This window comes from Ictidomys tridecemlineatus, unplaced genomic scaffold (genome assembly GCF_052094955.1).
Source record: "Ictidomys tridecemlineatus isolate mIctTri1 unplaced genomic scaffold, mIctTri1.hap1 Scaffold_58, whole genome shotgun sequence".
Classification (NCBI taxonomy): Eukaryota; Metazoa; Chordata; class Mammalia; order Rodentia; family Sciuridae; genus Ictidomys; species Ictidomys tridecemlineatus.
In genome coordinates this window covers 101,328-128,158 of record NW_027523917.1, presented here as the reverse complement: position 1 = coordinate 128,158, position 26,831 = coordinate 101,328, and the positions used below count along the sequence as shown (strand labels likewise).

General features: G+C 36.8%; 1 long non-coding RNA gene across 7 annotated transcripts in view; it reads right to left on the bottom strand.

Moving 5' to 3' along the window:
• LOC120892608 (uncharacterized) overlaps positions 1 to 13,361 on the bottom strand; it is a 162,162-nt gene extending 148,801 nt beyond the window's left edge. For 3 of the 7 annotated variants that reach the window (XR_013433603.1, XR_013433607.1, XR_013433606.1), the window contains exon 1: positions 12,924 to 13,361. This is a non-coding gene — a long non-coding RNA (uncharacterized LOC120892608). The remainder of the gene's footprint in view (positions 1 to 12,923) is intronic. The other 4 variants (XR_013433608.1, XR_013433605.1, XR_013433609.1 and 1 more) reach the window with 3 other exon arrangements.
• Between the last annotated feature and the right edge of the window lie 13,470 nt (positions 13,362 to 26,831).

Here is a 26,831-nt window from a genome sequence, read left to right as displayed (position 1 = left end):
CTGAGGCTTATCTTGATGTGTAAGTTAAAACTTTTTTTAACATACAAATAACTCTCATTTTACTTATTTATTTTTTTGTGGTGCTGAGGATTGAACCCATGGCTCTGTGCATGTGAGGCAAGCACTCTACCAACTGAGCTATATCCCTAAAACATTCTTTATTTTTATAGCTCTTCAAAGACTGAGTTTTGGGTTTAGGATGCAACTCAGTGGTAGCAATCTTGCCTAGCATGTTAGAGTCCCTGGATTTGATCCCCAGCACCACAAAGGGTGGGACAGGGGAACACAAGCAAGTCTGAGTTTGTCTGTTTTTACTATTTTACACTTATTTTAAATATATTTTTAATATTTTAATGTAGCTCTTCTGATATTTGCTCTTATACACAATGCTATTTCTTTTCATTTGTACTACTGACGTTTCTGACCAAAGTGATCTTACTGTTGTCCTTTTATATTACTACTTAGTTTTTAAGCTTAGATGAATAGTGTGGTCCTTCATACGATAGGATGTATTTTCATTTTACCTTACAATCAGTTTATAATATCATTTCACACCAATTTCCAGAAAAATAAATAAAGCCCCATGACCACTATATTTCACACTTTCATTTGATACTAATTTTAGTTTTTCCCATTTCTATTATTTTTATGAAATACCAAGCTATTATCAACAAATTATTTTTTCATTTAACATGGTAACATTAAAGCTAAGTGGTCTAATAGCCATTTACATAAAAATGGCAGAGAAAGGTATTTTAATATTGATGTCAGGTTTTATAGTTTCTCTTCAGTTTGTAATATTGTAAATAATAAATATTTACAATATTTATCTCACAGGTCTCATCATAGGCATTTTGGCAAAATGACAACCTGAATTTCCATTTTTGATGCTCTTCTCATCACATTCCCATTCAAAACAAAGTAACTGCAATGAACAAGGAGGATGCAAGCAAAGATATGGGTTCTACAAGGATCTCTAGAAAAGAGAAACAGCACAAAATGAAGATTTCTTCTCAGCCAAGAATGTTCAGGGAAAGACAAGAATTTCTTGTTGACATTTCTTTAAAAAGTGGCATGTTCAGAGATTGCTGAATCTTCTTTAGAATAGCAGAATTCCTGAGATGTGTGGTACTAAAACCTACTGCAAATTCTTAGCCCAAAAGAAACCACAGGGTCACAGGATGAATTAGCTGCTTCCCACTCCTAAGACTAGGTGGGAAAGCACCAATTAACAGAATTGATTAGAATGATACAGGAATAGAGACTACAGCAACATTCACTGCATATGTTTTTGGGTCAGTTAAAAGGCCCTGGTAATTTGACAATATGACTCCTTAAGGAATCAAAACAAAATAATGTGCCTAAAAGACTCAGTAATCAAGAAGTGAAAAAGCAAATCAATTGTATATGAAACCGATGAGGAAATTAAAGCATAAAAAACAATGACTGGAAGCTTAAAAAAAAAAGAAGTTTAAGAAAAAAAGAATTTCCAATTTAAATATGCCCTGAAATGAAAGAATAATCACCAAGAACAAATGTAATGGCATGAAACTTGTGTGAGTGGGTGGAGGATTGCCAACACATAAAACAAAAATACAAATAATTTATGAATAAAGGAGTGAAAGATTTGGCAGATGCATTTAGCAGATCTAACTATTTGAGAATTAGAAAAAAAAGAACAAAGGAAGAAAAATAAATTAATCATTTTAAAAGGAATACCCTGATCAATGAAAGATTTAAATCTGAACATATACAAGAATCTGAACATATACAAGATTCATCTAGTTACAGCCAGAATTAATTGGAAAATCATACACTCTAAACATACCCAGGTAAAATTCATTAATTCCAAGGAAAAAGTAAAAACCTTACAACATTGAGGACCAAAAATAAATCAGATAAAATGTTTATAAACTATTCTTAGGGATCACCAAATCAGCAATCAATACCTTTAAACAAATAGCCAAGAAATCCTAGACATATAAGGAAAGCCTCTGAATTTATTATCAATCTACTGTTTTTCAGTTCCAAAATTATCCTTCAGTATCAGTTCTGTTATAATGGACATTTTCCCTTTACATTAAGAAGTATATAAATTTTATCAGTATAATTTTGGGAGGATAGTAGAAAAGGAAAGAAACTTCTCTTCCTGGTTCTGATATGCTGAGTTTTTATTATTATTATTATTTTTGCTCTTGCTGCATGGTCTATCCAGGAGGAGTATATATAAGGAAATACTACAATGGTCTACCTCAGTTTTCTGCCATAAGTATACAGTCCTTCACTGACCTTCTGCCTAGCCTGAGACTGATGATTATCCTTTTAAAAAAATGTGTGTAGGTAGACAGATAGATAGATTAGTAGATGGACACTATATCTTTTATTTTTTTTATTTTATATAGTGTTGAGGATTGAACTCAGGGCCTCATGCATGCAAGTGCTTTACCACTGAGGTATAACTTCAGCCCCGATGATTATCTGTTTGATATCCCATGAACATGGTCACTGGTATGTTCCAGGTCTCATGATGGCAGCAAGTATCCCATCTCTCTACAACTATCCACTATTTTTAACAAGTGTACTACTGCAAGTGTTGTTCCCTATTGCCCACAAATGCAACCCAGTTTTGCCAAGGCAACCTAGTGCAATCTACCATCCAAGGAACTGCAATTCATCTTTTCCCAACAGAGTTGGAAATTCACCATGAAGGAGCTGAGGCTCCTCCTTTCAAGTTTGACTTTCCTTGAGAAAGGTGCTTCAAGCCTTTTAGAATTATCTTTATTTTTATATATAAAGTTAATCCTCTATAACTTAGTGATTAGTTATAATAAGTTTTATTAACTCAAATGACTGGCTCCTTACTAAATTCAAACTGATAATTATTTCCAGGATATAAAACAGTAGAAATAAGATTTGAGGAGCTGAGTCATACCCTTGGGGTTAAAGACAAGACTATGCTTCTTGCTAGGGAAAACAGAATGCTAGTAGAGAAACAGTAACTTCAAAAGTTAACCAAATCCAGGTGCCATGGAGCATGCCTATAATCCCAGTAGCTCCAGAGGATGAGACAGGAGGATCTCCTCAGCAGAAGTGAGGCGCTAAACAATTCAGTAAGACCTTGTCTCTAAAATACAAAATAGGGCTGAGAATGTGGCTCAGTAGTTCAGTGCTCCTGATTTCAATCCCTCATACCACAAAAAAGTGTTAACCAAGTTGTCATCTGTGGTTGGTTGTAATGAAGTGCCCACTCAAGCACATACCTTGGGAGCTTAGTGGCTAGTGTAGCTGAATATTATGGCAGTAATAACAAGTGTTAGGGCAATAGTATAACATAGATCCCACTAAGTACATTACAGCATTTACAGAGAGCAAATGACAAGCTCAAGTCCCTTAAATCTCAGCCTAAATCACAATCTGAGAACCAAAGAACTTCCATGATTGTCTTAGAAGAATCTTTTCCTCCTTTATAGTTATGGGGTTTAAAACTGCTGAAAAATCAAGCTGGAAAAAAAATTTTCCCCTAGGGCTGAGGACTAAACTCAGGACTCTGCCACTGAACTATATCCCCAACTCCTAAAATTTTTATTGAGTAATTGATTCAGTCTCACCAAATTCTCCCATCTAGAAAATTATGACCTGAATTGGCAAAGAATGGGATCCTGAAACATGGAACAAAGAATTTTGTTTCATCTCAGATGAAACTAACCTTTGTAAACAACTCTCCCTCATTCCCAAGTAATTTTGAGCCTCCCACACCAATGGAATAAAGTTCCTTTCCAGTGTCTGAGAAGATGGGCCTTTCTTGGCTTGAAAATTCTGTTTATATGAGCAGATGTAATCCAGCTCTTGCTGACACTTGATCCATAATTGAGTTCAAATCAGCGTGTTCTAAGAGGAAAAGTATATATTGGTAATCCAGGAAGAAATAAATACTTTACAAACCCAGAAGATAACTGAGGAACACATGTGGGAGTAGATTCTAAATGTATCTGACCACAAAGGGTAGAATATAACAGTACATCATGCTAAATTCATTAATATTAATGTGCTTACTAAAAATTCCAGATTTAACGCAGTAGTTCGTGTAGCTGGTAAAGGCTATATTTTCTAGTTGGTGCACTGGAAGTGGATGTAACAGTTGAGGTGCCAGAGCTTCCCTGCAGTGACACAGATCAATGATTTAGAGAATTAGGAATGCTGGATTTGATGTATCATGTACAAACTGCATATTTATGCTCCTACTCCTCTCTATGCTCTATGAGAGGGACCAAAAACAATGAAAACTCTTATTAGTGAAGAAAGAAAATACATATACATCTTTATAAAGCTCTGTGGTTATTCTTTTTTCTTTTTTTTTTTAAAAGCCAGGTATGTACATGAGATGTGGTCATTAAGAAGAGTTTCTAGATTTCAATGGAGATAATGGAATTCCAATGGAAAACATTCCAACTGGCCATACTTAACCATCAAAAGCAAAGTGGATATATAATCTCTAAAGGGCAACACACACACACACCACACACACACACACACAATTATTATGTCATTATACAAAGATCTTCAACAATAGATAATTAACAATGCCCCTAGTAACAAAATAGGCGAGCAATCTAGAGTACTGTATATACTATATAAAAAGAGAAATTCTAGGTCTAGTAGCTAGAATCATGACTTAGGAGACAACAGTGAAGAGTTACAACCTCTCATAGTTTTCAGACCTAGGTCAATTCACAGATTCTACTATGACTTAGACCAGGCATTTTGAAGAAGGACCCCAGCACAACAGCTGCAATTACATGCCATATATCTTCCTCTAATCCTTCCCTCAAATAATTTATAGCCATTAATTAGAGGTACTATCCATTGTTAAAAAGCAAACATTAGGACCTTTCATGTATTAAGAGACACTGTCTGAATTGACAGTTTCTGGAGATTCAAAATGCCATTGTAATCAACTGCTTAAATTATGGACTTATAGTAGCTGGATGATTGATGGAATTGTAATTCAAATCCAATGAACTTGAACCCCAAACCATAGACACATTCTGTGGTTATTTCCTCAGTTCTGAATATATAGTTGCAAAAGACATACTTGAAAATGTCAGAATCCCCACATCAGCTTTACTGATCCATGGGAAAAGGGTCATTATGGAAAGAATAGCTAAAGGACATGTAATGAAAATTCCTTTCCCTACCGAGAAAATAAATTAGAAGTAATACTGCATCCTTGGGGAAACTTCAAAATCTCATCACAGGATCAGACAACTCTTATGGTAAAATGGTAAGTTCACCCTCTGCTACTGGGGCTGGCCCTGAAGTCCTGAGCTCCAGCAGATCCTTCCACCTCAAACTGCAGAGTAGCTAGGACTTTGGATGAGACTGGCTTGTACTGTGTAACTTTGAAATAATGGTGTTGGTGGTCGAAGTTTGAAGAGAAGGTGGGAGAAACACTCAGGGAACATATTCTTTGATTTATAATATTATACTTTAGGTTTCCATTTCTAGAGGACAGTCATAGAAGAGAGCTTCAATTGTGTAAGAATTCCTGCCATTTTTTGAAACAGCTTGTATTAAACCTCATGGGTTTTCTTACAGATAAAGAAAACATTGTCTGAAAAAAAAATCTCATCACAGGCCTTTTACTCCAATTAGGAGAAATCACTCAATACAGGTTTTTTTTTTTAAATCTAGAATGAGTTAAAAAAAAAAAAAACCTCACAGTATGGAGGGGGAGAGAAAGATGCAGAGACAGAGACATGGGTGGGGATACAAAAAGTTGTTTGCTGCATTGCATTCTCTGCATTCTCAATTGGATGCTCAACTGGGAAAGAATCAATTTATAAGTTCGCTAAGGTCAAAGGCAGAATTAATTTCTCAGTTGTTATAGAATCGAAGCCACTGATATTCTGCCCACTTATGGCTAAAGAAGTGCCCCTAAGGGCCAAGAAATTATACATGGTTCTGTGTCATATACACTTCTCCAATATTTTCACATTATCAAGCCAGCAAGGAGAATTCCTAGAGAAAGTAGGTTAGCAGAAAAATTTTTCACAACATTATTAATCAGAATTGCCCTATCATCTTTGCTATATTATGTTGGTTGTTTAAAAGCAAGTAACAGGCTTTAACCTACTCAAGAGGACAACACAAAAAGATGAGTATCAGTAGATGATGCTCAGAAGGAGGCACACTTGAGTCTGTCCTCCACAATACTCCATAGATGTATATTTATTGTCTTTATATTCCACAAAATTTCACATATTTTTAGGACATGTTCCAAATCATTGAATATCCAGTAATTTATTAACAATGGCCACAAACAACTGACTTTGAAGTAGGGGAAAATCTTACCCTCTCTATATTGCGTATGTTTTACAAAAGAATTAGATATACTTTTTGTTCACCAAAAATATTATCATGATGTTGTCAAAAGGAGGAGTAAGTTAGGGTATGTATGTACCAGCATACATAAGGTCCTGGGCTCCAAGCACTACCCGCCCCCCACCAAAATGCAGTAAATAATCATGTAATACTGGGGGATGGTTTAAAGAAATAAAAGAATTCCTCTAAGCAGGAGGACTACAGGTGAAGAGGGCAGGATAGTGGGTTGATGTTGATCAAAATATTGTTTTATTTTTAAAAATCATATACATTCATTATTTATTTAAGATAAAATTCTGTTTATTAAAAACATGTGGGGTTATTGCTCAGAGATAGAGCATACTTGCCTAACACGTACAAGGCCCTGGGTTCGTTCCTCAGCACCACATAAAAATAAGTAAATAAAATAAAGGCATTGTGTCCAACTATACCTTAAAAAATGTGAATCAATAAATACTTGGTAACTTACCAAAAGGCTGAGGAAGTAATATTAACATCAAATTGACATTTAAAATCACAATCACTAATTAGAGGTGAAAGATGACAGAGTAGAGGAAGGGTGTAGTATCCAGATATTGTGACTGGGGATTCAAGCAGCACAACATTGCTTCCCAGCAAGGAGGGTGACACAAGGAATTCACCTAATCTTAATACTAAAATCAAAGAAACAGAAATTCAGATGTTCTAAACAAAGGATAGGAAAGAACACATGTGGAATGCAGCCAAAAAGGCATGGCATTGGCCTACTGTGGAGGGGAAGGGCAACACAAGAAGAAAGACTAAATTAGTGAAGAAACAGAATTCTTTTTCTTCCTTTTTTTCTCCTTTTTGAATTGAGCATGAGTGTCAAAGTACATGTTCTTCTGGGAGTGTATGTTCTAGTTGTGTTGAATGACTCACGGACACACAGATACACACTTTCCTATTTTTTTCTCTTCATTTTTATCACTTTTCCACTTCTTCCTTTATAATTTTTCTACTTTTTTCCCCCTCAAAATAGGTTATTCCACCTTTTTATGACGGTAGAGGAGTAAAGTTTTTTGTTTGTGTGTTTTGGTTTGACTTTTAGTTCTGGTCCTTATTATTCCTTCTCTCCTTTCTTCCCTCTTTAACAGCCAAGTTTGCTTATTCTCTCTTTTTCTTGTTATTTATTTCTTTCAGTTCCCTTTTATTCCTCCTCCTTTACAGCCATCAGTTGATATCTCTTCTCTCCTATTGTACCCCTATTTGAATTTTGAGTATTTTAAACTTTTGTTTACATTGTCCCTATTTTCTTTCTTCTTAATGAATTATAATTATACTGTCTTTAACAATAATTTATATAATTATTACCTCATCATTCATATTGTTCTCAAGTTATTCATACTGGGAGATGCAAGATCTGGTTCATAGTTATTGGTTATTATTGCTGTTATTAAATGCTAACCTTGCCCTTCCTCTTTTTGCAATAATTAAAAGTGTACATGCCACAGTAGACAATGTACACTTATCTTTATTTTGAATATTGATCACTATGATTGTTGCTTTTGCTTGTTTCTCCTACCTTTGAGAAGGGCTAGGAAATGTCTAGTACACTACAGGTTCACAGAGTAGAGACTCTGAGACTGAAATACACCCACAATTCAGGAACATGACAGTACATCTTCCTCCATACATAAACCAATCCAAATTAAACTTCAACAATATTTTAACACATAGAATAGGGTAGACAAATATGTCAAATCAAAGACTAAATCCCAGGTACCAACAAATAAAGAGAGCATCAGGCCCCTACCCCTACAACATATAAGAGAAAGACTCCAAAAAGAAGGATGTAAAAAGCCCATAGTATTATAGCAGCTCTACAAGAATGAATTAATTTAGCATTTCTACAGCACCAAACTGGAAGATAATGGCAGATGAAACAACTGAATTACACTGAGCTTATGTGTTGAAGCTTAGAGATACCAAGAAAATCTACAACTACACTCCATAGGCTATCCACAGGAGAGGAAAAAGAATTCATCTCAATAGATGTGCAAATACAAGACCTCTGCAAACATGAGTAAACAGGAAAATAGTCTTCCCCCAAAACTTACTACCGTTCAAAAAAGGATACACAACCAGAGAAGGGGATAAAATTCCAAAGAAAAGCTTTTAAAAATTGATTATTAAAGTGATAAATGAGTAAAAGAGGATGTGGGAAACTAATTAAGAAATAAAATTAAGAGAGCAATTACAAGAATTGAATGACCACTTAAAGAAATATAGAGTTTGAAGACACACCAATCAGAACTTCTGAAAATGAAAGACAAAATGAAATTGAATTAAAAAAAATCACTTGAAAATTATCACCAACAAACTGGACTATGGAGAAAACAGAACCTTGAAACTTGACAGTGAGTTTAAGCTGGAATATTTAAGAGACACATATCTAAGGTAAGGAAAGTAACGTGATGAAAATATATAACAACTTGGGAACAAGATTTAAGAAACAAAACTTCACAGTCATAATGAAGTCACTGGGATAGAAAGAGCAGAGATAAACAGGCTTAATGGTATTAAGAACCTTTGCAATGAAATAATACCCCCAAACTTTCCAAACCTTAGAAATGAGATGTACATTCGCATATTGTGGCATATAGAACATTAAATAGCCAAGATAAAAAATTAATCTTTCGAAGCCATGTCATAATCAAAATGTCTAATACAGATAATAACAAAATACTATTAAAACACAAAAAATGTCTAATACAGATAATAACAAAAGACTATTAAAACACAAAAAAGAAAAACATCAGATGACACAAGTAGAACAGTAAGAGTTGCTTCAGATTTCTCAACTGAGATCCCCAAAAACAAGATAGTGTGGAATGAAATACTGAGAAAACAACTGCCAACAAAGGTTATTAGATTATCTATCATTTAAAATCAAAGATAAAACAAAAACTTTTCATGATAAGGATACAATTTAAAAATTCCATGACCATTAAACATACACTACAGAAATTATTTAAAGAAATACTACACAAAGAGAAATCATAAACAAGCCCCAGAACTTTCAAATGTATAGTTCTCCAGAAGAGCAATTAAGCAAATTAAATTCAATAATGAATTAAAACTATAAAACAAAATAAAAAAATTGGAAATAATAAATATCTTACCATAGTAACTCTGATGTAAACAGTCTAAACTCTATAATTAAAAGCTGACTCATTGAATAATAATAAAAAAATCACACTCAGTGCTGGGGACATGGCTCAATGGTAGAGTGCTTGCCTTGCATGCACAAAGCCCTGGATTCCATCCCCAGTACTACAAGGAGAATACAACAAAAATGAAAACAAACAAACAAAAAAACTCACATCAAACATATGAAATTTCCAAGGCACTCATCTTATTATAGGCAAAGATATACACCAACTGCAAGCTAAAGGACAGAAAAGAATATTCTCTACAAATGGAGCTTTAAAAAAACAAAACAAGGGGCTGGGGATGTGGCTCAAGCGGTAGCGCGCTTGCCTGGCATGCATGCGGCCCAGGTTCGATCCTCAGCACCACATACAAACAAAGATGTTGTATCCACCGAAAACTAAAAAATAAATCAATATTAAAAATTCTCCCCCCCCCACACTCACTCTCTCTCTCTCTCTCTCTCTCTCTCTCAAAAAAAAAAAGGAGATGCTATATCTGACAAAAAAAATTTAGGCAAAACTTAATCACAAAAAAATCAAGCACATACTGTTAAAGGAAAAAATCCAACAAGAAAATATAACAATTACAAATATTTCTACCTCAAATGTAAATACACCTTTCTACATGAAATAAATACTTCATGAATTTACAGAGTATGATTAATACTTGCTGATTCCAACCCACCCCTCCAAAAACAAGATTTTTCCAGACATATAATCAATAAATACATTTCTGACATAAATAATATGATAAGCCAAATGGAACTAATAATCATCTGTAGAATATTTCAACCAACATCAGCTGACTACAATTTCTTCTTAGCAACTTATGGAATCTTTCCCAAAACAGATCTTATTTTAAGAGCACAAAGCAAGTCTTAGCTTGCTTTGTGCTCTTAAAATAAAAAAAAATCAATTTTATCTCATGACTTATAATATCATAATAAATGGAAGTCAGAAAACATATAGATACCACATAAATACATGGAGATTGAACAATACTCTCTTAAATAAAGAATGAATCATTGAAAAAATGAGACAAAGAAAAATACTAGAATCAAATTAGAACAGCAATACAACACACCCAAATCTCTGGGATACCATAAAGGCAGGATTAAGAAGGAAGCTTATAGTATTCATTGCCAACATTTTAACAATTTTAAAGCCAGTAGAAAAAAATAATTTAGATCAGAGCTAATATTAATGAAATTAAGAATAAAAAATTCAACAAATCAATGAAACCAAAAGCAGATTCTTTCAAAAGATAAGCAAGATTGAGAAACCTCTAGTCAAACTATCAAAAAGAGAGAAGACCCAAATCAACAAAATTAGAGATGGCAAAGGAGATATCAACAGAGACACTTTTGATATCCATATGATCATTAGACTATTTTGAAAATTCATATTATAATAAACAGGAAAACCAAGAAGATATTAATGAATTTCTAGATATATCATCTGCCAAAATTAAGCCATGAGGAAATAGAAAATCTAAACAGATCAATGGCAAGCAATGAGACTGAAGCATTAATTAAAAGCTTTCTAAGAAGCCAGACGCAGTGGCACACGTCTATAATCCCAGCGACCTGGGAGGCTGAGACAGGAGAATTGTGAGTTCAAAGTCAGCCTCAGCAATGGCAAGGTACTAAGCAACTCAGTGAGATTCTGTCTCTAAAAATATATATACAAAAAAGGGCTGGGGATGTGGCTTAGTGGTTGAGTACCCCTGAGTTAATCCATAATACCAAATAAAAAGAAAAAAAGGGGGGGCCTTCCAAGGAAGACAACCCCAAGACCAGATGGATTCTTTTTTTTTTAATATTTATTTATTTATTTATTATTTTTTAATTTTTTAGTTCTCGGCGGACACAACATCTTTGTTGGTATGTGGTGCTGAGGATCGAACCCGGGCCACACGCATGCCAGGCGAGCGCGCTACCGCTTGAGCCACATCCCCAGCCCCCCCAGATGGATTCTTGGCAGTTTTACCAGGCCTTTAAGAAGCATTAACACCAGGGCTGGAATTGTGGCTCAGTGGCAGAGAGCTTGCCTAGCATGTATCAATAAAAAAATAAAAAGGGCCACTAACAACTAAAAAAAATAAAAAAACACATACACCTCCTTCAAAATTTACTACAAAGAAGTGCATATACCCCCCCCAAAAAAGAACCATTAACACCAATCTTCTCAAATTATTCTGAGAAATAGAAAGGTAGGACTCAATCTGTAACTCATTTATGAAACCAGTGTTACTCTGATACAAAGACCAAAAAACAACAACAACAAAAACACATCAAGGAAAGAAAAGTACAGACCAATGTACTAAATCAACATATACACAAAAATCCTTAATAAAATGTTGGCAAACCACATTCAAAAACACATTAACAAGAGTAGACCATATGAATAGCTGGATTAATCTCAGGGATGCAAGGTTGGTTTAATATACACAAGTAAAAAATATAATTCATACCATAAATAGAATTAAGAATACATTCTCTCAATAGATACAAAAAAATAAAGGATCTGAAAATATTCAGCACTCATTCATGTTAGAAACACAGGAGAAATCAGGGATAGGAAAAACATACCTCAACATGATGAAGGCTAGATGCAACAAACCCAAAGTCAACCTCATACTAAATAGAGAAAAACTGAAAGCATTTCCTCTAAAATCAGACACAATGAAAGGTTATTTATTCTGATCACTCCTATTCATTACAGTTGTTGAAATACCAGCCAGAGCAACCAGGCAACATTAGAAAACTAAAGAAAAATAGGAAAAGTAGTAGTCAAATTATCTCTGCTGACTGATGACCTGATTCTATACAAAGAGGATGCAAAAATCTCCAGCATAAGTCTTGTAGATCTGATAAAAAAAAAACACTCAAAAGAAGTAGCATACAAGATGAACACAAAAAAATCAGTAGCTTTCCTATATCCCCATAATAAATCTGCCAAAAAAGAAATCAAAAAATCATTTCATTCAATTGAAAAATAAACAAGAATAAATCTAACTCAGGAGATGATAGAACTCTAACAATAAAAATTATAAAACACCAAAGAATGAAAATGAATAAGGCTTTACAAGATGGAAACAACTATGTTGCAATTACTACATCAGAAGTAAAATAAATATCACCGATTATGTATTAATTCTCCTAGGAAAGATTAATACTATTAAAATGACCATATTTTCAAAAGCAATCTACAGATTCAATAACATTAAAATGCCAATAACACTGTTTAAATGTAAGGAGACAGTACTAAAATTCATTTGAAAGACTAAAAGACCCAGAAAAGCCAAAGCTGCCGCCGCATTCCCCCTCTTTCCCGCCCCCCGCCGCCGTCGCCGCCGCCCGCACTCACCTCAGCTGCCCATCCGGGCGCTGACGGCCGTCGACCTAGTTTCCCCCCAAAAGTCTCCCGTGTGTTATTCCCGATGTGGGGGGGTTGTTACGGGGTGGTCGCCGGGGGTTCGGGAGCGGGGGCCGCGCCTTCAACGGAGCTGCAATCCTAACCCGCCATCTGGTGGCATTTTCCACACGCCAATGGCGCCGCTGCAGACTTGGGTCCGGACCGCCCTCTGCTGGCCGCGGTGCTCACTGCCTTGCTGACGGGACTGGCCTGCCTGGAAAGGGGAGGGAGCTGAGGCGCGAGCTTGGGGCCTCGGCGGGGGGCGCGCGCAAACGCTTTCCTGAGGGGATTGCGAGCACGCGCACCAGTGGGGCGGGAAACGTGGCCGCTGCGTGGCGGCTCCGCCCCCACATGGAGCGCTTGCCCAGCTCCGCCAATTGCGAGTGGCGGAGAGCTCTGGATGAGGCCGCTGTGGACTGTTCGTGAGCCACCCGCGGCGGGCGGAAGGAGGAACACTGGCGCCTGCGCGTCCCACTCGCAGAGCTGCCGCCCGCCATTTTTAGAGCTGCTCGGAGCCCGCCCCCGTTTCTTCACCCAGGCCCCTCCCCAGGTCGGGGGCTAGCTCTTCCCTCCCTCAGCTCCAGTTTCCCGCCGCCCGCCTGGCCTGCTGCGGAAACGGAAGGGAGCGATCTCTCGGAGCCCTGCTCCAGCCCCTCCCGGTCTTAGGGAGAACTCCGAGCGATTTATTGTTGGGGAGGTGCTTACCTCGAGCCAAGGGGAGTAGGTTCCCAGAACTGTTTGGGACCTCCCTCGCCACGGCTCTGGACGGAACACTGCCCGCTCCAGGCCGATAGGCGACGTCCTGCCTCTGTGTAGCAGTCTCTCCGTGGTGCGGGCTTTGGTGCCGGCTTTGCATAAGGCGGCAGCATTGGCTAGTTAGTGAGCCGGGAATGCAGCTAGACTGGGAAAATAGAGACTCAGCTTTGGGATTCGGTTTCTCCTACTGCAACCTAGTAGTATTGTCAGTGGTTCTGAAATGGACGTGAGACTCTTAGCCCTCCAGTGGGCTAGGGACAAAGTCACTACCGTGAAATCTTGACCCAGCTGTTTTGTTGGATCTCACAGCTTCCTTTTGCTCTCTACCTGCCTATCCCTGACCATGGCTTCTACCTTTCACCTGCTTTCAACTTTTTTCAACAAAAGTGAATCCTTACTCTCCCAGGTCATCAGCCCATTTGTGACTCGATTCTCCAACAGAATAGACTGCTCTGTTTCCAGTATTACCTTATACTCGCTCAACTCCATTATATTCTTGAGGGCTAATCTCTAGTTATCATCCTTGTTCCTGGTTTCTGTTAGGCGTTGGAAGGTGGTGTGTGGTGGCTTTTCACTGAAGGAAGTCCGGTATGAATCTGTGACTGGACTTGCAGAGATTTTTAGATAACACTATTTATAGATATATATTTACTAGTCTCTGGTTGACTTCCTATTGTTACTCTGCAAAGCCTGTTTCTAGCTTTCCTTGTTAAAAGTGCCAGTCCCAAACTAGGCTAATAGATGACTTCATCTAGTTTCCTGGGCTAAAAGCTGTGCAATTCCAACAATGGGTTGACATTCTCTCCATCTTCAGACATTTGTAACCATGATTCCGATCAGGATCTCAAAATTTCTCAGCGAATTAAGGCATTCCCTCTGCCCTTCTCTCCACAGTCTATCCTGTCTAAATGGTGTGTGTCCTGCTTTTCAAGTTCCTTGTACCATTACTATTTTCCTATAGTGTTACATCCTCAGTATTCAGTATTCTATTCTCTGGCTTCTTCCTTCTGTTTTTCAACTTTCCATTGTCTTAAAGAAAAAAAAAACAGTGCTGTCAGTTCCCTCCAGTTACTATCATCCTTCCTTCACAGTTAACACTTACTTCTCAATCCCTGGATCTATACTTACCTGATTTACTGGTCTCTGATTCCTTTTCTAACTCCACTTCAGTCTTCCATCCTGTAGTTCAACCCCTAGCTCTCTGTTATGTAATACATTCTTTCTCTTGAAAGTCTCCCCAAAATTAATTTTTTAATCTTCCTACCTTTTCCTTACAGGTACTTTCCAGGAAGCTCCATTGCAAAATTAAGCATTTAAAATTAATTCTCTAAGACAGGCTCAGTGTTACCTGCCTGTAATACCAGCTACTGGAAGGGTGAGGAAGGAGAATAACAAGTTTTAGGCCAGGTTCAACAATGTAGTAAGACCCTGCCTCAAAAGCAGATGAATGAAAGAAGGGCTGGGGATATAGTTCTGCAGTAGAACACCCCTGGATTCAATCATCAATACTGGAAAAATAAATAAACTGACATTTTATCTCTCTTATTTGAACATTCTAATCTAATAACACTGCGATTTCAGCATAGTGCAGTGATTAAGAACATGGACTCTGGAACCAGACTGTTCTGGAAAGCTGTATGACTTTGGGCAGATCTCTGTGTCTCAGTTTCTTCATCTGTAACATGGAAATAGCAATAGATTGTTGAGTATTAAACTATTTAATATATTAAAATGTCATCTGTAGCCAGGTATGGTGGTACACACCTGTAATGGTAGTTTCTCCAGAAGCTGAGGCAGGAGGATCACAAATTCAAGGCCAACCTGGGCAACCTAGGGAGACCCTGTCCAAAAATTTAAAATGAACAGGTCAGGGGTATAGCTCAGTAGAGTATTTGCCTAGCATGTGTGAGGCCCTGGGTTCAGTCCCCACCTACCACCACCATCAAAAAAATCCATTGTTTTATTACAGTGGTAATATTTTGCTAAGTATTTTTTAGCTTCTCTCCTCCCCCTCAGCCCTTTACCCCTCATCTCATGCAGGCAGGGCCTCTTGAGGCATGTGCTATACCACGGAGCTATATTCCCAGCCTAGCACTTTAAAAAAAATTTAAAAATTATCCAAGAGCATAAATAGTCAACTTTCTAAGTATGTAGAAACCTAACACTTTATTTTGCCCTCACACAAATTGAACTGGTGTTTGTAAATAATTATGTAGTCCCCAGGGTCTAAATTATAAGGCCATACTTGACTTATATTTTTTTAACCTGAGTCCCATCATATCCTAATTCATTCAGATCCCTTGTTTTTTTTTCTGCAGCCATCTTCATCAAAGCCCTTCACTCCCCATCTCTTCCCATTGCCTTACACCACTATTGTAATAGTCATCTGAACAGTTCAGATCCTTCATTTTCCTCCTTTAAAAAAAAGCAATATTATATACTTACACAAAAGGTCTCTGTAGTTTCTTATGGATTATAAACTATCATCTAAAATATGTAATGTCATTCAAGGAATGCCTTGATGTTTTCTCCAGTTTATCTCTGTTTTGTCACAAATTCTTCATATCAGCTGATTTGGTCTGATCAATCATAAATGTAAACAAAAGGCAGATTCATTCATCCTTTAGCTATTTGGTAAAGTAATAGAGATTCCATAACATGATGAATTCATTGCAGGATTACATATTTCCCAGAAGCCTCTGCTTTTAAGAATTTCTTAAGATTTCAAATCCCTTGGCAAAGATTTTCAAACACGGCTTTTTTCATTAACAAGTCATAGATATGCTTGAAATATCAAAAAGAAGGATATGCCTTTTAAAATACATGCCATTAGACCTTTATTTCAACTCAGTCTCTTGGCCCACCTCATCCAAAGTTGACATTTAAAATTACAAACAAAAAAATGCATTCCATATTCTATGAAATTGGTAGACATTGAAGAGGAGTTTCTATAGTTTATTTTAAAAAGACTTTTTATATACTATTGTCTTAAATTGCCTTTGATATTTTCCTTGCATATATACCAAATCAAAATGTGTCTAACAATGTATTCGATCTAATTAACCAATAACATGAGGAACTTTGTTTAATAACACAAAGAACTAGTTTGTGACTCTATAGAGAGTATGATTCCTTGAAATTTTAGCTAAACTTTTGCCTTTTTCCTCTCTAGATAATGTTAGCTCACAAAACAATTCAGTTCTGCTTAAAATTCAACTTTTTAAAAATATTCTTTAGTTGTTAATAGACATTTATTTTATTCATTTATTTATATGTGGTGATGAGAATCGAACCCAGTGCCTCACACATGTCAGGCAAGCACTCTGCTACTGAGCCACAATCCCAGCCCAAGATTCAGTCAACTTTGATGATGATAATGGTTATGTTCTTTTCACATAAAGGCATTTTAAAGAAATATTTTTATGAATTATTCTTCCTTTCCACTACTTTTTTGCAGATATAGTTCCAGATGCAGCTACTGAATATTTAGACCAAAGAAACGTGTTCTGTCATCTGACCCTACTTCCTTATCCCTTCACTTTTATCACTTTCACAAACCCTGTGTTTTAGGGATCATGACAACTTCCTCATTTTTATTTCGCAAATGAAGTATTCTTACTTAAAATTTTTTCACTTGGTTACAGGAAATTTGATGTTGCTTATATTTTAAAAATCAGAAATTATTTTCCTTTTTCTACTCTTGCAATTAAGATGTGATGCCAGTTGGTGGCAGTAATATGCCATGGTGTCCTACTACCAGTCCATAATTGGGTTAAATCATGAATTTTTTTTCCTTTTTTTTTTTAACTCAGAACATAATTCCTTCCAAAGATGACAAATTAATTCTGCCCCAAAGTTTATAATAAGATGTATCCAAATTACCTTTCCTTTTAGAGTCAATAACATGGTTGTAGACAAAGTTCTATCCCTAAAAATGTAGAGGACCAGAACTATGCAGATATTAAAAAAAAAGAAAGAAAAAGAGAAAGAAAAAAAAATTCATAGGCATAAGACTGGAACTAACATGGGAAGAAACTAACGGTTTCTACACATTATTTAAGGTAGAGATTAAAGAATCAGTAGAACAACAATTTGCTTAGTCCAAGTTTCTTGGTGTCCTTGGAATTTTCACCTAATTTCAAAAGGCCTAGCCCACTTTTGGAAATCATCCTTGATCAAATAAATGTCTAAGACATTGTTTCCATACACACAGAGAAACCAATCTAACAGACAGCCTAGCATAGCCCTGTCACAAAATAAAAATTCAAAAGGGCTAGGGATGTAGCTCAGAGGTAGATTGCTCCTGGGTTCAACCCCCATTATCACTGAAAAAAAGAAACATTAAGTTTAGTTGGTCAGTATAACTAAGTTTGAGTCTACTTTCATTCAGAAGTCCCAAGGCATTGTCTAGTACTCAGTGAAACTGAATGAAAGTATGGATTGATTTTTGTTGTTGTTTGCTTGCTTGCAGTGCTGGGTGTGGAACTCAGGGCCTCATACACAAGTACTCTACCTAGCCCTGGATTAAAAAGTGTTAACAAACAATAAAATAAATCTGTTACTGTGTACCGTATGATAAATGAGAGGATGAACAATTACAACAAAAGCATTCCAACAACCCTCTCTGAGCTTGACAGCAGGAATGTTCAACCTGTTTTCCTGGATTTAATAGATGATTAGTTTCTTAATTCCTCATCATTATCAGATGTTTACCCTTCCACCCAATGTAAATCATCTCTGGGTAAAATATTTTATGGAAACATACTAAATGATTTTCCTATGATCTTTCATTGCATATATATTATAACCAGGTTTATTTTGTAAAAAGAACTTTTATTATAAATATCACATGCATATGAATGACCTATTGAAACAATAAAAAGTTACTTGCTGTTATGGTTTAGATGTTAGGTGTCCCCCAAAAGCTCAAACCTCTGAGACAGTGCAAGAAGGCTTAGAGGTGAAATGATTGGATTATGAGAGCCTTCATCTTGATTGTGATAATGGTTTAACAGGTATACATACATGAGGAATGGAATTGACCATCTACGGACTGAGACCTCTGAAACTGTACATCCCCAAATAAACTTTTCCTCCTCTAATTGTTCTTGTTGGGTCTTTTAGTTACAGCAGCAAAAAAAAAAAAAGATGACTAAAACACTTGCCCATATCTTTACTCTTGTTCTTAATTCTCCCCAGAGGCAGCCACTGTTATCTGTTTCCAAAAGCTTTTAGGCTTTCTCTTTAATCTTAGTGTTCCTAGGAAAGAAAATATAATAACAAGTTATCAGGATCAGAATTGCAGACCTTTCCTTCTAAATCAATGTAAACAATCAATAAATAAAATTAAATATAAATACCTTCTGTCAATGACACTTAGGTAGATGTATATTCAGTAGCTATTGCCATTTATGACAGACATTTGTTATTTTGTTGTTTTTAGTGCAATTTTATCGATATAGGATTAACACAATAAATTACATATAATTAAAGTTTATAATTTGATGAGCTGTAACATGTATGTATAACCATTAAACTATTACCACAATCAAGATGACAAATATATCGTCTCTAAAAGTTGCCTCATTGGCCATTGTAAACCATTTCTCTTCCTCTATTCATCTCAGACAACCACTCATCCACTGTCTGTCCACTGATCTGCTTTCTGTTATTATAGGTTAATTGAATTTTCTAGAATTAAAAAAAATGGATTAGTAAGTACAACATGTATTAGGTCTGGTTTGGTTTTGCTTTTTTGTATTGTTTCTCTACTCAATATAATTATTTTGAGTTTCATCCATGTTGTATTAAACATTCATTCCTTTCCAGTATTGCTATGGTACTCCTTTGTATGATCATACTACAGTTTGTCAGTGTACCTACTGATGGATGTTTGTATTCCAGCTTTGTCTTATAGTAAAGCTGCTGCAAACACTTAGACATTGTGATTGTGCATCACCTGATCTGGTCTTGAGGTAAACTAAAATAGCTGTCTACAGAGCTAGGGCCTTCAGAAGCCGGAGAGGTAACATACAAAAGTGGGAAGAGGGACAGACATAATAAAAGCAACAATTTAAGCTCTGTGATGAATGGTGAACTGGCACTAGGCTGCCACACTGGGAGGGGTGGACACTAAGATCTCAAAGAGGAGAGCTCACACCTGTCTAAAGCCAGCAGCTGCTTCTCAGAGCCAGCTGATAGTCGCCACCCTAGCCAGTGTTGCCAGACCTTTTTTTTTTTTTTTTTTTTTTTAATCACCCAAAGAGCTGTCACAAATCCAGATTTCATGTGAAGTTTCTCAGGGTGTTTTGTTTTGTGTTTGTATTTAAGATAATATAATTTTCCTCCATTCCCAAGTATGGAAACAAATGAAAAATAAGATTTTAAAAAATCTGACAGATAGAAATCAAAATATTGGCTTGTATAAAAATCCTGATATTGGGCTGGGGTTGTTGCTCAGAGGTAGAGCACTTGCCTAGCATGTGTGAGGCACTGAGTTCGATTCCCAGCCCACATAAAAATAAACAAATAAAATAAAGGTATTGTGTCCATCAACGAATAAAAAAAATATTTTTAAAAAAATCCTCTCAGTGGTAGAGCGCTCGCCTCACATGTGGAAGCCACTAGGTTCAATCCTCAGCACCACATACAAATAAAATAAAGGGGGCTAGGGTTGTGGCTCAGTGGCAGAGTGCTCACCTAGCATGCATGAGGCACTGGGCTCTATGCTCAGAACCTCATAAATGTAAAATAGAGATATTGTGTCCACCTAAAACTGAAAAATATTTTAAAATCCTGATATATACTTAATTGGGTATTAAATATAAGCAGCATTCCTTGATTTATTCTTTCTGCTTTTGATCATGTTTGAAATTTTTATAATAAATAAAATTTATAAAAAATTACATTGCATAAAGCCAATTAAACAAAGAGGTAAGGTTTAGCAAATGTACTTGTTACCCACAACCAGATATATCACCCAGTCAAAAGCAGAACTGGACAACTTCATAGATTTTGGGCCTGCCACATAAAACAGAAAATTTGTTAAATCCTACAGACAAGAGGGGAAAAAAAAACAGAGAGAAACAAAGTGAGACCAAAACAAAAAGCCCAGAATGGGCTTAGTGTTTCAAATTTGGTTCCTTCTTCTGATCTCAACTGTTAGTGAAATTATTCCTACTTCCCTAGAAAGTAAGGGATTAAGCTCTTACCATTTTTTTTCCTCATGGGAGTGGAAGTTTTCTCCCTGATATGAAAACAAAAACAATAAGAGATTTAAATGTTTCATGAACATGGTGATATGCTACCACCATCCCCCTTCGAGTAAGGATTTGTCCCAGCTATTGAGCCTGCTGTTGACCGAGTCTTTGGTGCCTTTAAAACTGTTGCATTTGCAGACTGTCACCTTTGCTAAGGTCCTCTCCCAGCCTGGTCCACATATCGATTGGGGATCAAAGTGGGAATATAAGAGACTGGCCAACTTGCCCAACTTGGGACAACTATAATAGTCAGTTTGAACCTCCAAAACTCCCTATGGGACCTGCACAATCTCTCTCCCCAATCATTTTTTCTTTCCCACTCTTCTACAAGCGTTTAATCCAAAGGGCACTCTCCAAACACACTACCTGTTCATGTCTTGTCGTCACCTTCCCAGGAAACCCAACCTATAACTGTTGAGGGCAAGAATAAGGTCTGAAGGAGCAAGCAATAAGATGAGGTTTTGCATATGACCATTAGATGCCTACCTGACATTGAGGGCTCCTATCACAAGGTTACAGTCTAAGTGTTAAAATTTTTATGGGTGGTTAATGGGATTGGTACACCAGTGGAATGGTACATATAGGGAAAATGAAAATTATAAGAACAATGGAATTGGGTATTTCTCTGGACTAAAAATGTGATTGTACTGGGATATAGGGCTTTTAGGAGATAATTCAGGTTAAATTAGATTGTAGCAGTGAGCCCTAATATAATGGGATTCATGGCCATACAGAAAGAGGAAGAGAGCTGTGTCTCTTTGTGAACAAACTGAGGAAAGAATGTGAGAGAACAAAGCAAGAAGATGGTGGTCTGCAAGCCAGGAAAAGAGCCCTAACCAGGAACCAAATGAGCCAGCACCTTGATTTTGCATTTCTCAGACCCTGAAACTGTGAAAAATTTCACTTTGTGAAGCAATCTGTCTAAGGCATTTTTAAAAAATATTTATTTTTTAGTTGTAGTTGGACACAATACCTTTATTTTATTTATTTATTTTTTTGTGGTGCTGAGGATTGAACCCAGGGTCTAGCATGCGTAAGGTGAGCACTCTGCCATTGAGCTACAACCCCAGCCCTGTCTATGGCTTTTTAAAAAAATATATTTTTTTTAATTTTAAATGGATACAATATCTTTTTTAAAATGTATTTATTTTTAAGTGGTGCTGAGGATTGAACCCAGTGCCTCACATGCATGAGGCAAGAACTGTACCACTGAGCCCCAGCCCCAGCCCCTGTCTATGGCATTTTATTGTAATAGCTCATGGTGATTAAGATTATTGTTTAGCTGGATGAATGGACTGGAAATAAGTTAATGAAAAGCTGAGAGTGATTAATCTCCAACTGAAAGCTCAAAGTGACTACTTAGTACCTCACAAAAAAGAAGAGAAAAAAATCTCCTGAAGTAGGAGTCCATAATAAGCCAAAGAATGAATTCAGTCAGAGTGAACTAAACTCCAGTCAAGACAGGTATATTAAGCTAAGAGCAGGGTCTTAGTTGAGAAAGAATGGGGCTTGACAATCAGATGGGGACATTTCCAGAAATGGTCCCCCATTACTCAGAGATGATTCAGACATGTCTCTTCATTAAAATAATAAGTGTCTCCTCTTTGCCCTCAAGATTTACTCACAGGTTCTCTCTTTCCGTAGGCCTTAACTAGTGTTAAGTCTCAATATGCTGGATATTGTCATTCAGGAAAGGACCTATATCCCAAAAGATCTTTAATACCCAGCCAGCATAAACTGGAAAAAAATGTATAGAATTAAATTTTGAGAGTGCTTAATGATAATGAAAGGAACATCAGATTGGATAAGGGAGAAGTATATTCGGAAACACCCTCCCAGTACTAAGGATCTAAAACCATATCAAGACCCCCAACAGTTAGTGTGAATGGATTCCAGAAGCATGAAATAATTGATGAGCCATATCAAGTGAGGCTAAAATGTCACCATTGCCATGGCAGAGAGTAGAAGAATAAATTTTAAGGATCAGGAATTTGATTATGCTGAAGAATATTTACTTTATAAAGATGGAAACCCCACCAGATGACTAGTTTACATAAGGCCATTATTTACACCATATTTCAAGGCCATTAGAAATGCACCGTTATGCTGGACTGGGGACATAGTTTAGTGGTAGAGTGCTTGCCTAACATGCATGAGGCCTTGAGTTCAGTTCCCAGCACTATGGTTAAAAAAAAAAAGAAAAAGAAAAAGATGTGCTATTGTTGCAGCACCAGTATCTCTAAGATGATGACTAGTGACTCCCTGTAGGCCAGAACTGATGGTAAAAGAAGCCATGGAAGAATGAGTTTCACTGATAGCAATAGGGATAACAGGGTCCTAAAGTGATCAAGGCCACGTAGTGGTTATTCACTGTCAGAAGTCAAGTTGGACAATTATTATAAAGTCCCAGGTGCAGTGAGGAAAAAGAGAACTACAGAAAATAATATGAAGATAATTAATATGATGATCCTGAGGGAAAAATAAATGGGCAGTTAATGAGGATACTACTCATTTTGTACCATTTGATGAATTCTAGGATTTATAACCAGGAGAGTGAAGCAGTCTCCTCAATTAAAATAATGTTTCCTTGACAAGTTTCCAAACATGAATCTGTTTTTAGATCTAAAACCATGAACTCAAAGAAAGATAGGTTCCCATGAAGATGGACTTGAAATACCATGATGAATGTGCATAGTATCAATTTCCTCAGTATTTCCCCAAAGATTGTTTCAGAACCTTTAGACCTAAAGCCATTTACTCAGATAACTGTCCACTGGGAACATGGGAATACCTAAACACTTCAAGGACCATAGGTCCTAGAATCTGAATTGACATTCTTACTTAGAGATCAAAAGAATAATCATGGTCCCTCTGTTAGAGTACGTACATATGGGAACAGTATATAACACCAAGGTCTGAATGTTTGTGCCCCACTCCCAATTCCTATGATGAAACTCAATCCCTACCGTGATAGTTTCAAGAGGTGGGGCCTCTGAGAGGTGGTCAGATCATCAGTATATATCTTAAGGTATTGGAATTATAGATAATTTTTATTTTCTTTATATTTTTGTGCTCATTCCAAATTTTCTATAGTAAACATACACTGTTAGAATCACAGAAAACATGTTTTAAAACTAAACAATACTATTATATATCTTGATGCAGTTATTTTTAGAAACTGAATAGAATTGCAAACATCATTTTTAACTTATTTCCAAAGCTGCAAAACAGTTGCATCTAATATTTTAAAACATACAATATAAAGAGATGACATTAAAATACTAACATTGATATTTTAACTGATGAAAGATCTATTGAAATAATTGCAACTGGGCACAGTGGTGTATGCCCATAATTCCAGCTACTAGGGAGGTTGACGAAGGAGAATTGCAAGTTAGAGGCCAGCCTGGGTAATTTATCTAGATCCTGTTTCAAAATAAAAAATAAAAAGGATTGGGTATATAGCTCAGTAATAAAGAACCCTCATGTTCAATCCCCAATACCAAAATAATAATAATAAATAATTGCATTTAACTTTTATTTCTGAAAAGATTCTTTTTAAATAGAGCTAAAGCATTTGAATAATCCTTTTAAATGAATGGTCTCTAAAAATACATGCCATGAGCAAACATCTAGAACTAGAAGGGGACAGGCCATAATGCCAATGTCCATGAGGACCCCCACTAGAAAGAAAGGTTCAGGGGATCTGCAGGTGCTTCACAGAGGCCGAGACCAAGATTGTGAATCTTAAAAGGGATTTCCCTTATAACAAGGCAGGGAAAACCTGAGACTGGAGACAGTCACACAAAGCATGCTTTTCTTCATTTAACAAATATATTTGGCTATTTTATGTAAGGTACCATGTTAGGTATTGGGGAGACAGTGATGAATTAGACACAGTGTCCCTTCCCTCTTGGAGATTTTCATTCTAGCAGAGGATAAAAGCATTAAACTTCTCATTATGTAATAACTACTTATATAATAACTTAATAATTATATGAGTACTAGGCAAGTAATAATTATTCTATTAGCGTTGTTATTAGTGCTATGAAATAGTACAGGATTCTACGAGCCTACCGAATGGAGGCACTTGAGTGATATGAGGACTATCAGAAACCAACTTCAAGGAAAAGATGTTTCAGCTGAGACCTGAAAAAAATGAGTTGCCAAGGAGGGGGTAACCCCTTCTACAAAGGCCCTATAACAGAAGGGAACATGGAGATTTAAAGAACTAAAAGCTCAATATGAATAAAAGGCAGAAGGTCATGAAAGAATGCAAAAAACAGCTCTGAATCCACAGTGGCCCTTCTCTAGCTTCACTTTTCCAAAGAGGTAAGGAATTTTCAAGATCAGAGGGACATGCCCACCTAAAGCCTGTACCACCCTACTCTTTAGAACATATTCAAGGTACTCTGAAATCCCTTGAGCAAATGTCCCTGTGCCTGGCTCCCAGAGCCTGTCCCTTGTCTGTTCTCTTGAGTGTTGACCTAGTTACTAGAATACACACTTCTGGATTCAGAAGTTTTTCAAAAGCGAGCAGGGATTGTGGCTCAGTGGTAGAGTATTTGCCTAGCATGTGTGAGGCACTAGGTTCAATCCCTGGAGCCATATTTAAAAAAAATGAAAACAAACAAAAATAAAGTATTGTATCCATCTACAGCTAAAAAAAAGTTGTTCAAAGGACAACTTATATCAGAAATATGAAACATGTAGACTTGGGTGACTGCATATATGCAGGTGACACCCCGTGAGAGTGTCTAGAACCTGGGGTAGAAAGGAAAGCAGAGAGAGTTGGGGCTTGGTGCTTAGCTCTGCCTGGCTCAGGAACTTCATGTCTGAGAATTCAAAATGGAAACATGGACTTCTTCTATACAGTCATGAAGATACATCCTCCTCTTTGTCACAGAGGAAGATACTATTTTTTAAAATCTGATCATCAGCTTGTTTTTATGGCCTTTTAGTGTTTAGAAAGTTGGTATGTGGGCATCCATTTTGTTCCATCTAGTGAATGTGAGGGATTTGTCTTGTTTTTATCATTCTAACAACAGAGTAAGTCAAAGGGTTGTAAACAGGAGAGTGATCTGATTATATTTACAAAGATCACTAGTTGCTGTGTGGATAATGAATTCAAGGTAAAAGTGAGAAGTCAGTCTCCCCCCTCCCCATTTGCCTCTCTTCTTTTTCCTGAATAATGGGGATTGGAACTAGGGCATTTTTAACACTGAATTACATCCTCAGACCTCTTTATTTTATTTTGAGGTATTAGGGATTGAATTCAGGGGAGCTTAACCACTGAGCTATATCCCAGCCCTTTTTATTTTTTGAGACAGGATCTCAATAAGTTTCAGGTCTTGCTAATTCACCGAGGCTGGCTTTGAACTTCTGCATCAGCCTTTCAAACCACTACCTGAGCCTCCTGTGATCCTCTTGCCTCAGCCTCCCAAGCTGCTAGAATTACAGGCATGAGCCACCCTGCCTGGCTTTATTTATTTATTTTTTAGACAGGGTCCTGCTGAGTTGCTGAGGGTCTCACTAAATTCCTGAGATGGGCCTCAAACTTACCGTCCTCCTGCCTCAGCCTTCTGAGTTGCTAAGATTACAGGTATGTACCACCACTACACCTGGCTTCTGGAAAAGTTTTTTTGATGTAGGTCAGGCTAGCATGGACTAGTATTTTATTAGAGGAGATACCAAACAGTACGTGGTTTCAAGAGATGATCTGGCAGTAAACTGACCTCCCAGAGGCAAGATAATTTGAATATGAATTACTCTGGAATTTCTAACTGGTGCTACTTAATGGAGAGTAAAATCATTTACTAAGAAAGAGGCACAAAAGGAGAACCAG